The sequence below is a fragment of the Lissotriton vulgaris genome, chromosome 4_1, assembly GCF_964263255.1.
Source record: "Lissotriton vulgaris chromosome 4_1, aLisVul1.2, whole genome shotgun sequence".
Classification (NCBI taxonomy): domain Eukaryota; kingdom Metazoa; phylum Chordata; class Amphibia; order Caudata; family Salamandridae; genus Lissotriton; species Lissotriton vulgaris.
Window position 1 is genome coordinate 1,987,530,687 of NC_141691.1, and position 15,780 is coordinate 1,987,546,466.

Here is a 15,780-nt window from a genome sequence, read left to right on the forward strand (position 1 = left end):
ACTGATGTGCATTGCTGTCACTTGCGCCGTCATCGCATCTTGTTTGACCAACCAGGCCAATAACTTGCCTGGCTTGTCACTAAGATGGTGGGTGCGCGCCGAATGGGCTGCCTAATTTAAATGTCGCAACCTGTCAAGTAGCTGTGTATGTTCCTCATGAGCCTCTGAAAGCGACCTTTCATCTCCCTCCGCCGCTTCCTGCTCCCCCCCTAAATCAGTTTCAATGCGCTTCAGCTCCCTATCTAAGTGTTTCTGCATACCTGCTTGTGTGCCTAGACAGTGACCTCTAGTTACAACCTTAAACGCATCCCACTTAATTTGGGGGGTGGATGCAGTGTGATTGTTTTCCTCAAAATATTGTACAACGTAAGCAGACATGGAATTGCGAAAGGGTGCATCAAGTAATAAGTCGGGCTGAAGTCTCCAGGTGGGTATTGGCGGATGCGGACGTTCCCACGCTAATTCTAAGACATGTGGATTATGATCAGAGTGGGTGCGACCCATGTAGTAAGTGTCAGTGACATGAGGGAGCAGTGCACTGGATAACATGTACCTGTCTAGCCTGACATGTAACGTGTGAGCGCCTGTATAATATGAGCATATCTTAGTTTGTGGGTTACGACTCCGCCAGGCATCGTGTAAGTCCCATTGTGAAGCCCAGGCCGCTATTGCTCTCATAGCACTGTGTACAGGTGCGCCAGAGAGGGGTGGAAAGGAACGGTCCAAGGCATCATCTAGAATGCAATTATAGTCGCCCCCCAGCACCTAAGGGACCCGTACCAAGCTTTGCAAAAAAAAAACCCTGGTCTGTATTAGGAGCATACAATGAGGCTAGGACAATCAGTTGGCCATCTAACTTACCCTGTACCACTACATATCTGCCCTCAAGAGTCCACCCGGGAATGCGAGATCGCAAATGGGATCCAAGGCCGTACCCAAAGTAGCGTCCCACGGGCATAAGTATCCAGTTGCATATAGTTGCCCTTGCCCCCTGCGATGTAGTTTCTGTATTTCCGTACCAGCTAAATGTGTCTCTTGTAAGAGAACTATGTGGATACGGTGCCGTTTAAGGTAAGAGTAAATTTGGTACCTACGTGATGGTGTATGCATACCACGCACATTCCACGTGCATATCTTAATCACCGACATGGCGATCCCAGGTAACCTCTCCATTCCCACCCCACCACAGGTTTACAGCAGGCAGTTTGCCCAGTGTCCCCACAATCCACTCATACCGAGCTACAGAGGATAGATTAGCGGGCACTTGCAGAATTCGCACAAAATAAGAATACAATTCAATCATGACATGGAATAGAAGAAATCAGTAAACAAGCCAAAAGGTCGACAGCGGAACATGCTGTCGTCCAAACTCTGCAATGAGGCAACAAACATCTAAGTCCAGGGGGGTTGCTGTGCACCTGGCACGAATGTTCTGTTATGTCTGCAACTCGGGCAGCTTGTGTCAGCCAAGGTAAATGCAGAACGTTCCGGTCAGAAAGCCCACGGTCTGCAAGCCACATAATTCAGTATTAGGGCACCACTGGAAGGCGGAGCATCCCCCACATTCCCCTGCCCACTAAGTGAGGAACCATCACTATCAGGCTCGGCCATTCACTGGATAGCTCCGCAAGGACTGCACCCCTCCAGAGTCCATCCACCACAACATTAGTACTCACTGCGCAGTACACTGTAGATAGAGAATTCAGTGCATGTCCAGGCTCCGGTCGCAACGTTGCACGAAGGCCTGGCCGATACCAGGCTTGGTAGCACAGCAGGAACGCCCAGTGGCAAACAAACAGTTCCAGGCAGTATGACTGCACAGTCAATGGATCAAGTCAGCTGTTTGCTGGAGTAACGTCCGGCCGTTCCATGGACATCTGAGAGTCTGGCAATCCATAGATGTGTTCGTCATCACTAGGTAGCTCGTGTGGACTGGCATCTGGAGCCGCATCTGTACTCGGGGAGCCACTGATTTCCGCCACCATCCGGAGGGCGTCCTGCTGCTCACTTTAGATGAGGTCCGCTGGCAGACTCATCTCTGTCGTTGCGTGTGTTCTATTCACTGGAGATGATCTGTTTCCACGCCGACGTCGGGGTCCTCTAAAGCGTGGCATAGGTAATGACACAATGTCATCTGGGATTCCGCGGCCATGCCAGCATCCAACCAGGTCTCCTCTTCCTCCGCAGTAGCAAAGAAATGGGTTTTGTCCTGCGCCACCACCCGCAAGCGCGCTGGGACGAGAAGGGAGTACTTTAAATTTAGTTGACAGAGCCGTTGCTTGACTGCCATAAAGGAGTGTATCTGGCGCTGAACATGAATTGTGTAGTCTGGGATAACATTGTTATCAATGCGGACCTCTTGTAGCTTCCTAGTTGTTTGTCTGTCTGAGCGACCCTGGGCGTGAGGTCAGCGACAGTACCCTCTATGGCGGTGGTGCGTTCCGCCAGTTTCTTGTGATCGGCTCGCAGATGCGTGAGATCAATCGCAACACCGTCTATCTTGGTCTCCAGGGAGGTGCGGGTTAGCTGGATTGATTCCTCCAGACGCTCCATGGCGGCCAGCATCGTGTCAAGCTTGGATGCTGTCTGGTCCAAATCAGCTGGCTGTGTTTTTTTGTCCAATCTCCCTTTCGTCTGTGTGCCACCAGCGCCAGTCCTCCCCCTGGTACCCCCAGACATGAGCGGCGCAGCGGATAGCGAGTTGTTGCCTCACACACTAGTGTCCAACGGTCCACGAGGTGCTGGCCAGCCCCAGGAGCAATGAGAGAGGGTGGGCGTCAGAAGGTGAGCATCCGCAAAGCAGCGTTGTTGCCGGATGGGACAGGTGTGCCGTGACTCCGTGATCTGCAATGAGAAAGTGGTGCAGCGGGAGGGGAGGTAGCCAGCGCCCCCACCCCGAGTCAGCCAGTGCACCGCACAGTGCTGAGCGTGAGCCCCCGACTGCTCCACCGCAGGTGTCCTCCGTAATCAGAGGCCAGCGTCGCGAAACAGCTGCTGTGTATGGGGGCATAGGCAATAAATCGTAGGTATTGCTCCTTCCACACGGGCGGTAACACAGCCGTGCACAGTCCCAGGCAGTACCAGCCATGTGTGTGGCGCCGCAGCCACGGCAGCGCACAAAATGTCGTCCAGGCGCCCCCACCAGAAACACAGCGCCGCAGGCCAGGGGGTCACTCGCAACAGGCAACTGCAAGAAGGGCACCCCAGTCAGCACACCCCTCCATCGCAGCATCGGGCACCCCGCCGGGCACAACGTCTCCAACGCCTCACTGCTGCTCCGTTAATCAGGCCATGACCTCGGGGCCTTGTGGGCGAAGCCTAGTCCCCGGCCTCGCGTAGATGTGCCTGCCGGGCAGGAAGCAATGTAGGCGACAGCACCCAGCGTGGAGCCCCCGGCGCAGCCAACAATGCCTCACCGGTCCCAAACTCGGCGGAGCGGTGGTCGACTGCTCTCTGCGGCTCCGCTATTATTTTAGGCTGGGTACGGATAAGTATAGCGGAGCGATGGCCTTCGGGGGGGGAGCTCGGATCGGAGCTCTACCCCAGTGCGTCCATCACCATTGTGTGCTTAGCCACGCCCCTCACCCCCAGCCTAAATCATAACGCGACAACACCTCCGCAAGATAGCTCCACTCCAAGCAATCGAATGCCTTCTCAAGATCCAACACCAGGTATCCCGCCCTGGGCCACTCCGTCCCGCTATCCGCCGCCACTCTGAAGAACCTCCACAAGTTTAACGACGTGCTGCACTTGGGTACGAACCCATTTTGGTCGTATGGACCAACTCTGGGACTACCGGCGCCAGGCGTTCCGCCAACAGCTTGGCTAAGAATTTGTAATCCACATTCAATAGCGCCAAGGGTCTATATGAGCCCAGGCTTTCGGGGGTCCCTGCCCGGTTTGAGAAGGAACACCAAGAAAGCCTCTCGCATCGATGACGGCGGCCCGCTGTCTGTCATGGCCGTGGAGTAGACAGTGTGAAGATGCTGCGTCAGAATGTCCCGATAAGCTTTGTAATACTCAGCAGGCAGGCCATCCGGACCCGGCGTCTTCCCGGACGCCATGGACCCAATTGCCTCTCCGATTTCCTCCAGAGTGAGGAGACCATTGAGAGCCTCCTGGTGTGCACTGGAGGCTTTCGGTTGTTTAAAAGATGCGAAAAATATCTCTAGATCAGACGAGGAGCAACGCCCCCTGGATTTGTACAGTCTCGTTTGATAGTCCGTCAGCACCCTGTGTATCTCCCTTTGTGTGTGCACCAGAGATCCCTCCTGTGTGCATATTGCCCCGATTGGTGCACGTTTATTCTCTTGCTTCAGCAGCCAGGCCAGGAGCCTGCCCGCTCTGTCTGCTTTGGCGTGTGTGCGAGCTGTGTGGGCCGCGTAATTATGGCAGCGCAATCTCTCCATAAGGTCTGCATGTTGAGCCCGGAGATGTTCTAATTATCCAGACTGTCCACCCCCACCCTCTCCCTCTCTTTCGTATTGAAGCAGTTGCGTTTCTAGCTTTGAGAGCGCTAAGGACAATTGCTTACGCAGGTTCCACTTGGCCCCAAGACAGTGCCCCCTAATAGCTAATTTGTGGGCATCCCACTCCACTAATGCGGAGCTCGCCGTCCCATCGTTATGCTCGAAGTATTCCAGGGCAGTCGTTCCCAGTGATGCACGAAATTCTGGATTCTCCAGTGCAGCAGGTTGGAGGCGCCAGGTGGGTATGGGGGGGGACCGGGATCCCAGTTCAGGCGAATCCGTAAAGGATTATGGTCGGAATATGTCCTACCTAGGTATTCCGCTACCTCGACCAAGGTGACCAGAGACTGCGAACCCACCATCTGATCCAATCTCAAATGTAAACCATGAGCTGCGGAGTAATAGGAGTAAATGCGGTCCATGGGGTGCAAGATACACCATACATATAGTATTGCCCATTGTGCCAACCAGTCTACAAGTGCCTGCGCATTGGAGGTTGAAGTCGTTGCCCGAAGCGGTGGGAAGGATCTGTCCATGTGTACTTCAAGGACCGCATTGAAATCCCCTCCCAACAACCCGGGCAACCCAACATAAGGAGACGGTATTACAGACAGTTGCGCCAAGAACGAGGATTGATCTGTGGTTGGGACATATACGGAGCCTAAAAGCACCCGCTGGTTATTAAGTGTACCCTTTACTAAGGTGTAGCGACCATCAGGGTCTATCACGATGTCCTCGCAAATGAATGGGGTATCTGCCCTCACCAAAATTAGTGTGCCCCTCACGTGCGCCGAGTATGTTGTGCTGTAAATGTGTCCTCTCCAGCGCCTACACAACCTATCAAGCTCTGACTGAGTCATGTGCGTTTCTTGCAGTAGGGCGATTGCGGCTGCGTGACGTTATAAATATGGAGTAACGGCGCTCAGGCATGTACATGCCTTGTACGTTCCATGTGATTATATCAGCTCGCGCCATTACTGCTTGCAGTGATCAACATGGAGGCCAGGGACGGGGCGTCGGGTGGGGCGTTTCGCGGGGCGTGGGGGATAGGGGATCGCGTAAGTGTGTCGGATTGCTGCGTCCGGTATGACAACATAAAACAAACCATGAACATTGGAACATCTGGGGCAGTCATCTCGTGATGGCCGTCCAAACTTCTGAAACATGGACAAGTCTCGAATTAAGTCAATGTGATACCTAGGGGGTGCAGGCTGGTGATGTTATGTTATAGCCTTCCCCTTTAATTACCAGTGTGTTGAGTGTGCCAACTCGCTAAGCTACAGAAATGGCCCACGGGGCCAGCAGCTCGTGAGTTTGTTAACCCGAATAGTCATATATGGAATAGCTGGTGGAGCCCTGTTGTGCCCAATAAGAGATCTACCACCAAAACATCATCTCAAGGTGAGGGATGCGTGACATGTAACCCAAATAAGCCACCACCCTCCGACGTACCAGCCAGCCAGAGTATGCAGTACAGTGAACAGTAGTGTACTTGTGTGAGCAGCGGGCGGTAAAGTACATCATTTCGTCCTTTCATCCTATAGTGGCGTCAGAAGTTTGTGGGGTAATCACTGGCAGGTCAAGCTCATCTGAAATTTCTGTCGATGGTGACGAGGAGCCGCTGGTCACCAACTTGGTTTGTCTGTAACAGTCGGACCGGTCACAAGGTTGTGGGGATCCAAGGGTCGCAAGTGCCTCAACGACACGTCGCGTTGTTCCTTCCTCATATTGTCTAGGATGGGAGCGGAAGCCCCCGGACTGGCTGCCTTCAGTTGCCCCCTCCTCCGCTGACACCTCGGTCTCCTGCTCGATATGATGTCTCCGTCCGGGCCCGAGGGCCGCACACCTGTCCTCAATCCCGACTCCTCTAGCCAGTCCCAGGCCTCCCCAGGAGAATCAAAGAAGCGGGCCCCATCTTTTGTGACCACTCGGAGCCGGTCAGGGAACAGCAGCGAATAAGAGCTCCAGGGCTCGAAGCTGGCGTTTCACGGCCGTATAGTTGCTCCGACGCCTCTGTACAAGAGCAGTGTAGTCTGGGAAAAACATTACTGAACTGCCGCTCACCTGAAGATGTGGTGGTGAGCCTCAGCAAGGCCTACCAGTGCTAGGGGGTTTTCCCTTCTCTGCACAGAGTCCTCAGACCAATAGGAAGAAGTTGGCACAGAAACTGGAATAGAAAAGACAGAGTTTATTAAACCTCATGAGGTGAAACTACATTCACACATCACCCTTCGGTAATGCATGAAGTAGCACACTGAATGGAAGGAGCTTGGTCCTTTTATACCCACACAGGGGCTCAAATGAAGGCGGTACAAGTACAGAATGCTGGTTGTAAGTACATATAAGGTCATACAGAAAGTGTACAAGCAACAAGTGGGAGGAGCTAACAGTTAGCTAATTCTGGTGGACAAATCCTGACAGTTACAAGTTGAGGACAGCTGTAAGCTCAACTGAGCATGTGCGAAGCAGAAGAGACTAAATATATCTCGTCTCTAGGCATATTTCAAGAGCAGTTAACAGGGAGGTAGGACAGAGCACATGGCAAACAAAATGGCTGACAGAAATACAAAATGGATTCCGCAAAATGGGCAAGATAGTCTCTAAATACAAGATGTCTTCTGCTAATGCTTAACCTAATCGCTGCTGAATTACAACAAAGAGGGTCAATTTTCCGAGTTTCACGAAGCACCACATCTCTATCCCTATAGTTGAGGAGTTAAAATATGAACGGGCACAGTCTGGCACCGGGCTGCGGCTTCTGCGCCGGGATACTATGAGCCCGTTCCACCACAAACTGTGCAGACAAGGTTCCTTGGGGTGGCAGCTCGCGCAACCATCGTTCCGTATATTGCTCCGGGTTCCTACCTTCCTTGCCTTCCGTTAGGCCCACCACGCGGACATTGTTATGGCATGAGCGCCCTTCTGCATCTTCTGCCGGGTCCTCCAGTATGTGGACACGGTCTATGAAGTCCTGCAATGCGGCCGCATGAGTCTGTGTCACAAGCTGAAGCTCTTTCAGCGTCTGGTCGTGTGTATTGACTTTATCTACTAGCTTCCGGTGAGCTGCGTGAAGCAAGGTGAAGTCCGAAGTAACTTTGTCGATTCTAGTCTCCAGGGAGGTCCTAGTGTGGTCCAGTGCTGCGCCAATCCGCTCCACTGCTGCGAGGACAGAGTCCATCTTTGCCGCCAGGGCCGTGGTCGTCGGCTCCGACATCTCTCCCGCAGTTCCCTGCAGAAGGTCGAGGCTGGCAGCCCGCAGGTGTCCTTGTTGTGACTGGGCCCGTATCCTGCCCATCACAAGTTGCTGCGCTGTGGGTATTCACCGGTTACTCACCGCGCCTCTTTGTACTATGTCAGAAGTACCAGGTCTTGGGACCCGTGTATAACCTCTGACCGGTCGGCCCACCAACAGGAGAGTAGATCCCGTCTACCAAATGAGGTGACGCACCCGGCCCCAATGGCGTGTGCATTACAAATCAGGGTAACTTAGCCAGTATCAGGTCTCTAGTAGGCAGCAATGCAATAACAGCGGCTTCCTAGCAGTGGAGTTGCGAGGCGTCACAACAGCTTCTTTCGGGGCATGTCCCGTACTTGTGCTCCGTTAGTTGTGCGACGTCCGCTCGTTCCCCAAACCCAGCCCGGGGCGCATCAGGAGCCTTCAAGTTCCACCGACTCCCTCCAGCACCAGCCAAGAATCTCATAAAATATCCACCAGGAGCGCTGCCTGCGTATCCACACCAGCGCCCTCACCTGGTCATCCTAGTCGTCTGACTCCCGGGACACACAATCTCACTGTCCAGACCACAGGAGCGTCAAGCACTCTTCTTTTCACATTGCCACACCACTTTAAGGCCAGCAGCTCCCCAGGTTGCCCCACCAGGACCCACCGCACCACCCGCCACGTGTCCTCACTCTGTGGCCCTCCCCCTAGGATCCACTTAGGTCGCCTATCTCTCTACAGATGGCTGCCTCCGGGGGAGGTCTCTTATCATGCAGCCCACTGGGTCAGATCTCCCACGAAGAGCCTTGTAGTATTACTTGTTGTACGTCTCACCGCCTTGTTGGGCCCCTGGCGATGCCCAACCCCAGATTCGGCGGCCGCCGCAGTCCTGGGCAATCTTCTAGCTGCACCGTCACCAGCCACAGTACCAGGGTCCACAGGTAGAGCTCCTGTGCCCCCTGCTTCCCCGTGTATGGGACGGGTGCAAACAGGGGCAGGGTACAACGGTCCCAGCACCCGTACCCTTGGGTATTTCAGTCTCTAGCACCAGGGCCTTCACTCCACCAGCAGCCCCCGGCGCTGTCGATCCTGTGCCTGTCCGTTGCCCGTCCCAGCAGCGGGCATGGGGGTCACTGCAGCAGGGGCCAGATCTCCTATGATCAGGGAGCTCTCCCGTGTCCTTATATGCCCCCAGAAGCAGCCTGAGCCACGAAGGTCTCCATTTTATTGTAGGCCTCACTTACACTCCTCACAGGGCCTCAGGAGATACCAGGTCTTTTCTTTTACTGTCACCTCAGCATTCCACAGTGTCCGTGCCACTTATCTGCCGGCCCCACACAGACCGCAGCGCCAGGTGTCCCAGGTGGAGCGCTCGCAGCCCTGATGAATGTTCGCAGCCTGTGGGCAAGGGTGAGAGCATGCTGCCGCCTCTGTGGTGCTCAAACGCCCGGGAGCCCCAAGCACCAGCACAAGGGGCCTGCCTCCGCTGCCCAGTCACTGTAGTCCCATGTGGGCGCTCTCATATACACCCCCTCGCCTCCTTACTTGACAGTAAAACCATAAGGGGCTCCGCAGTGGGACGCTGACACTCCCGAGGCCGGGAAGAACTGCCACTGTGTGGAAACGCCTATGCCGGGGGCTCCGCTGTCATTACCGGGTAAACCTCTCGCTGCAGGGTGCCATTGCCGGCGGATTGGCAATGCGGGCAATCGGGCATGGGGCCGAAGGGCCGGTGTCTCCGTGCCCTCTGTGGGCCGGTTTTTTTTCTCCCCTTTCCCAGCCACATATTAAAGCTGCATTCATTTCTCTGTCTTGGTCTCCGTGCTCTCTGTGGACAAGGAAAGGGGAGGGGAAAAAAACGGCCCACAGAGGGCACAGAGACAGAGAAATTAATGCAGCTTCACTGTGCGGCTGTACAGCGATTATCCGCTGTGGCCTCTCCTTCACCCCCTGCCCTGCAAAGCAACCACTGAGTGTGGCTGGGGAGGGGGTGATTGCAAAAATCGGCCTCCCTGGGGGCCAGGTGTTGCCCAGGCCTTTGAGCCATTTTCACCTCGGCCCCCCAGGGGCCCACGCAGCACATAAACAGTGTTAATTTTAACACCTCGCCCACAGCCCTTCACATTCAGGGCATAGTGGGCGAGGAAGAATGGATTTCACAGTGGGGGCCAGGTGATTTTTGCAACTTGCACCATCTTCACCTCAGCCTCCCCCTGGCTACCATGGATGACCCAGCAGCTGTGTTTTGTGCTCCCCTGCCAGGACATTGCCCTGAGGCCTAGAGGGCTGATTCATTTTTAATTTACTAATTGCAGGGGCATGTGCTCCGGAGCTGAAGGTCTGGGGAGGGCTGAGTAGGTTCGTAATACCAGGGGCTAACTGCTTATTAGGTGCTCCTTCGCTGGAGGGCTTGAATAATTTTGTGACCATCCAGGTTCTAGAGTATGATAGCCGGAACACCAGTTCTGAAGTTGCTTTCTTGAAGCAACGGTTTCACTATATTTAGAATAGAGAGCAGGTACCAGGCCATGTGTTTATTTTGCGAGTGTGTTCCTTGAGAATGATGTTGGTGTCCCAGGTGAATACAAGTGACTTGGCATTAGGTGAAAGTTTGGTTGTGTAGCCATCGAGGATCATGTCATTTAACCAGGTTAAAACGATTTCTTAATTCTTACATTTGGAAAATGACAGGGATTCACACTTCTATGGATTTCATTTAGCAGAGTTCATGAAAATAGGACTTCTGTGTCAGCATGAAACCAGCCAGCGTGCAGCCCTCGTCAGGCTCCTAATGACCGGAGGAGGAGTGTTACGATCCATCTACAGACTGCCATTTAAAAGCATGGCACTCTGGACCTGGATGTCTGGGTCTCGAATGGCTGAGGGGCTTAATTCAACTACTGTCAACTCACACAGGCACAATCCGTTTTGTTTAGCAGACAAACGGCACATGACTCAAGCAGCACAGTATAGAGCTACTGAAGTGGGGCCGTCAGAACGTGCATCAGAGTGCATCCTTGTGGGCAGTAAGAGTCCAACAAAGAGCACGGACAGTCCAATCCCCTGACAAAACTTTGCTTCCAGCCCAAGCAGAAGGTGGGAGAGCGCTTGAAGGGGGGCTTCCTCTCGTTAATCCTGGCCCTGCTGATCTGGATGGCTCCTCGTTTCCAGCACAGGACAATGTCTTGTTCACTCCTCTGGGCTCCTTTCCTCTCCTCTGGCTCCTTTCCTCTCCTCTGGGCTCCAGTTCTATTGCTGTCATGGAGGAGTCACCAGCAGAGGAAGTAAGGTGTAGAAAAAAGGAACAATCTCATGTACTGTACCGTTTATGTGTTCGAGAAAGTGTAAGAGAATACGTGCATGAATGAGTTTGTCCGTGAGTAAATGATCCTATGCATGAATCAGTGAGGGTCTGAGTGAATGTGTGTGTCTCAGTCGATGACAGTAAATGAGAATTAATTGGGAAAGGAAGTGTGAGAGAGTCTCTGAGTGGGAAGATCGCTATATTCCCTTTCCTATGGTCATATCTGGGAAATCGTTTTCAGGGCAGGTGAGATTGTGTGGCAAGAACCAGACATTAATCCTGGTAGCTATGGAGGGTCTAGAATTGATTCAATCAGTTTTATTCCCATGAAAACACCTTTTTAAAAGAAGAGAGATTTCTGTCCAAAATAGGTAACCATTTACTTGGTGAGGAAGGTCTGGAATTTGATGTTGCAGTCTTTGAAGTTAGAATTATAAAGATTAAACGATTAGTGAGGAGATGGAAGTCTGAGTGATTCGTGATAGTGGTATTGGCCCCTTAGAAAGTAGGCAAAATCATCAAGATGCATTTGGAACTCCTCTGGTCTCCTCCTTGTCCAGTCCACAGGTGCTATAGCAGAAGTGCCGCCCGCCCCAGCCCTACCGGCTCCAGACCGCTTCAGCACCAACCTAGAGACACCCATGAGCAACATGCATGACTACACCTTCATCTACTTCAACGTGCGAGGTCGCCAGAGGCAGCCCGCATACTGCTGGCAGGACTAGGGCAGGACTAGAAGGAGGACGTTGTGACCTTTGACTTCTGGATGCAAGGAGACCTCAAAAAGAAATGCGTGTTTGGGCAGCTGCCGGGCTTTAAAGATGGCAACTTTGAGCTGTATCAGTCCAACACCATCCTGCACTACCTGGCCCGGAACCACGATCTGTACGGAAAGGGTAATCATGAAGCCGCCTACATGGACATGGTCGATGGTGTGGAGGACCTGTGCATGAAGTACGCCAAGATGATCTACCAGAACTACGAGGATGGAAAGGCTCCATATATTAAACAAGCACTGGCGTTGCCAATAGGTCTCGCAGTAGGAAAGTTGGAGCTATTACAATTGCAAATAACAATGCCTTTTATTTTTGTTTAAATTTAAAAAACATAAAGGGCTTTGTCATTTACAAAACCAATAGCTCCAACTTTCCTACTGCGAGACCTATTGGCAACGCCAGTGCTTGTTTTTGTTGCTGCTTCCCACATTTGTGCCACTGGTTTTGAGTGAGAACTACTTGCACGTGAGAGGTGTTGCACGTGAGAGGTGTTGCACGTGAGCAGTGAGAGGTGTTGCACATGAGCAGTGGGAGGTGTTGCACGTGAGCAGTGGGAGGTGTTGCACGAGAGCAGTGGGAGGTGTTGCGCGAGAGCAGTGGGAGGTGTTGCACGAGAGCAGTGTGAGGTGTTGCACGTGAGCAGTGAGAGGTATTGCACGTGAGTAGTGGGAGTTGTTGCACGTAAGCAGTGGGAGGTGTTGCACGAGAGCAGTGGGAGGTGTTGCACGTGAGCAGTGAGAGGGCAGTGAGAGGTGTTGCATGTGAGCAGTGAGAGGTGTTGCACGTGACCAGTGAGAGGTGTTGCACGTGACCAGTGGGAGGTGTTGCACGTGACCAGTGGGAGGTGTTGCACGTAAGCAGTGGGAGGTGTTGCACGTGAGCAGTGGGAGGTGTTGCACGTGAGCAGTGAGAGGTGTTGCACGTGAGCAGTGAGAGGTGTTGCACGTGAGCAGTGAGAGGTGTTGCACGTGAGCAGTGAGAGGTGTTGCACGTGAGCAGTGAGAGGTGTTGCACGTGAGCAGTGAGAGGTGTTGCACGTGAGCAGTGAGAGGTGTTACACGTGAGCGCTGTTACACGTGAGCAGTGAGCGGTGTTACACATGAGCGGTGAGAGGTGTTACACGTGAGAGGTGAGCAGTGAGGTGTCACACGTGAGCAGTGAGAGATGTTGCACGTGAGCAGTGAGAGGTGTTGCACGTGAGCAGTGAGGTGAGCAGTGAGAGGTGTTGCACGTGAGCAGTGAGGTGAGCAGTGAGAGGTGTTGCACGTGAGCAGTGAGAGGTGTTACACGTGAGCAGTGAGGTGAGCAGTGAGAGGTGTTACACATGAGCAATGAGAGGTGAGCAGTGAGAGGTGAGCAGTGAGAGGTGAGCAGTGAGAGGTGAGCAGTGAGAGGTGAGCAGTGAGAGGGGAGCAGTGAGAGGGGAGCAGTGAGAGGGGAGCAGTGAGAGGGGAGCAGTGAGAGGGGAGCAGTGAGAGGGGAGCAGTGAGAGGGGAGCAGTGAGAGGGGAGCAGTGAGAGGGGAGCAGTGAGAGGGGAGCAGTGAGAGGGGAGCAGTGAGAGGGGAGCAGTGAGAGGGGAGCAGTGAGAGGGGAGCAGTGAGAGGGGAGCAGTGAGAGGGGAGCAGTGAGAAGGAAGCAGTGAGAAGGGAGCAGTGATAAGCGTTACACATGAAGTGAGGCCGCTGGCGGGTGATCATTTAATATTCCTAACTCTGCTGGTGCTCGAGGTCGGAGCCTTGTCACACGAGCTGTGTCCAGAATCCCGTGTGCTTTGTTTTTCACGTTTATTACTTTACCACATTAATCGTGCATGCTGTGAGTTGTGCAGGTTCACGGCTGCCAATCATTATGAATTCTGCCGTTCGGTTTCGTTGCAAAAGTGAAAGTCACCAGGTGCAAAAGAACTATAATTTTCATTATTCGTAAAGGGTTCAAATACGGAGTTTTGAGTAATATGGCCTGAAAATCTCACGAGTGCCAAGTTCTGTAAGCATGAATTATGTGGGATTACCAGAGCACTCCCTGCAACCCACTTTTCCTTTTACAACACAGTTGTGATCTGAAACGTCAATCAAATTAGTCCAGTTGAGGTGCACGTAACCTCCACTACCAGTATGCACTGTTAATAAAAACAAACTTTTTATCAGAACATGGTGTCTCTAATGATGTGGACTCACCTGGTAATGTGTATGCCTTCCGGATGCTTTTAATTCTGTTTGTGAAAATCCAGGTTAGTTCGGGTAATGAAAGGTCTCACTAAAGTTTCAACAAACCGGTTGCGCAGTTTAAAAAGACAAGTCTGAGGCATGAAAGGAGCCGAGGCACCGAGCGACCATATGGAGAGGGAGGGGGTGGTGATTAGCGAGCGAGAAGAAAAGCCAGAAACACCAGGGGGGCGGAGAAGCCGAACCCTTATGAAGTAGTTCACGGCCTGGCGCCCGTGAAAAAAAAAGCAATTAGGGGGGAGGAGCTGTGAGAAGGGAGCAGTGAGAAGGGAGCAGTGATAAGCGTTACAAATGAAGTGAGGCCGCTGGCGGGTGATCATTTAATATTCCTAACTCTGCTGGTGCTCGAGGTCGGAGCCTTGTCACACGAGCTGTGTCCAGAATCCCTTGTGCTTTGTTTTTCACGATTATTACTTTACCACATTAATCGTGCATGTTGTGAGTTGTGCAGGTTCACGGCTGCCAATCAATATGAATTCGTGTCCAGAATCCCGTGTGCTTTGTTTTTCACGATTATTACTTTACCACATTAATCGTGCATGTTGTGAGTTGTGCAGGTTCACGGCTGCCAATCAATATGAATTCTGCCGTTCGGTTTCGTTGCAAAAGTGAAAGTCACCAGGTGCAAAAGAACTATAATTTTCATTATTCGTAAAGGGTTATGAAAGGGAAATTTAAAGCAAAAGCAAATGGTGGGGGCCTGAAGGAGGAGGGGGTGCGAGGGATGAGTGAGGATGGGGTAGCAGGGGAGGGAACACGGCCTGGGGGCATAGGGGAGGAGAAGCCGCAGAGCGCATGCTGGGCGAAGCCCTTTGATGTGCTGTGAGCGGCCGGCCTGCGGCCGGCCATGAATGATTAGGGGAGGAGAAGCGGGAAACTGAATGTACGGCCGGCCTGCGGCCGGCCATGAATAATTAGGGGAGGAGAAGCCCTGGCCGTGAATGCGCGTGCATGTTTGCACACGTGATTCACGTGAACTGCAAGAAAACCGCGGGGCTGAAAGCCCTTGGTTTGAAGAGGATTTTGCCGACATGAATTCTCGCTCCGCTCAATGCGCTTGCGCGCATTGATAGGTCGCGAGACCTAAAAACAACCTAAAGATCTTCAACCCTTTGAGTGTCTCCTTTCAAAGAATCATGGTGGGAAAGGGTTTATTGTTGGAAACAAGATCTCGTACGCGGACTATGTTCTCCTGGACATCCTGCTCACTCACCTGGTACTTGCTCCAGACTGCCTGAAGGTCTTCCCACTCCTCCAGGCATACGTTGAGTGTGTCTCTGCGCAACCCAACCTCAAGGCCTTCCTGGAGTCGGATGCCAGCAATGCACGCCCCATCAACGGGAATGGCAAACCGTAATCTCCAGTCAAGGTTAAACACTGGTGTGGGGCAAGCCATCCTAAAAGATGCACTTCTATTACACACCTGCTCCTTCTACCCAACTAGAAGTAGCCTTTACGCCCAAGTGTTGGGTGGCAAAGTACCCTGCATCTGTAAACTGATGGCTCATTCACTTGCACATGTCTAACCTCGCTCTTGTTTCTGTTCTCAAATGAATTGCATAGAGCTCTCTAAAGGTGAGTATTTCTATAGATCTTTGGGAAGCAAAGTAGTTCAGTTCTTAGTAACTCTTCTAAACTAGGACAACTAATGGAATAGTCTGAGAACACATTACCTATTAAATGTCTATCTCTGAAGGAGTGAATCTTTGTGAAAATAATACTTTTGTACCATTGAAGGTAAATAAATGCTAAAAAAAAGGATGCATTTGAAACTCTGAGATTTGA

The 15,780-nt window shown here is 52.5% G+C and overlaps 1 protein-coding gene and 1 pseudogene across 1 annotated transcript in view; both read left to right on the forward strand.

Moving 5' to 3' along the window:
* Positions 1–15,780, forward strand: part of RHPN1 (rhophilin Rho GTPase binding protein 1) — a 362,986-nt gene that overhangs the window by 212,855 nt on the left and 134,351 nt on the right. The gene's annotated exons all lie outside the window — the stretch shown is intronic.
* On the forward strand, positions 11,644–15,352 carry LOC147724792 (glutathione S-transferase P 1 pseudogene; annotated as a pseudogene).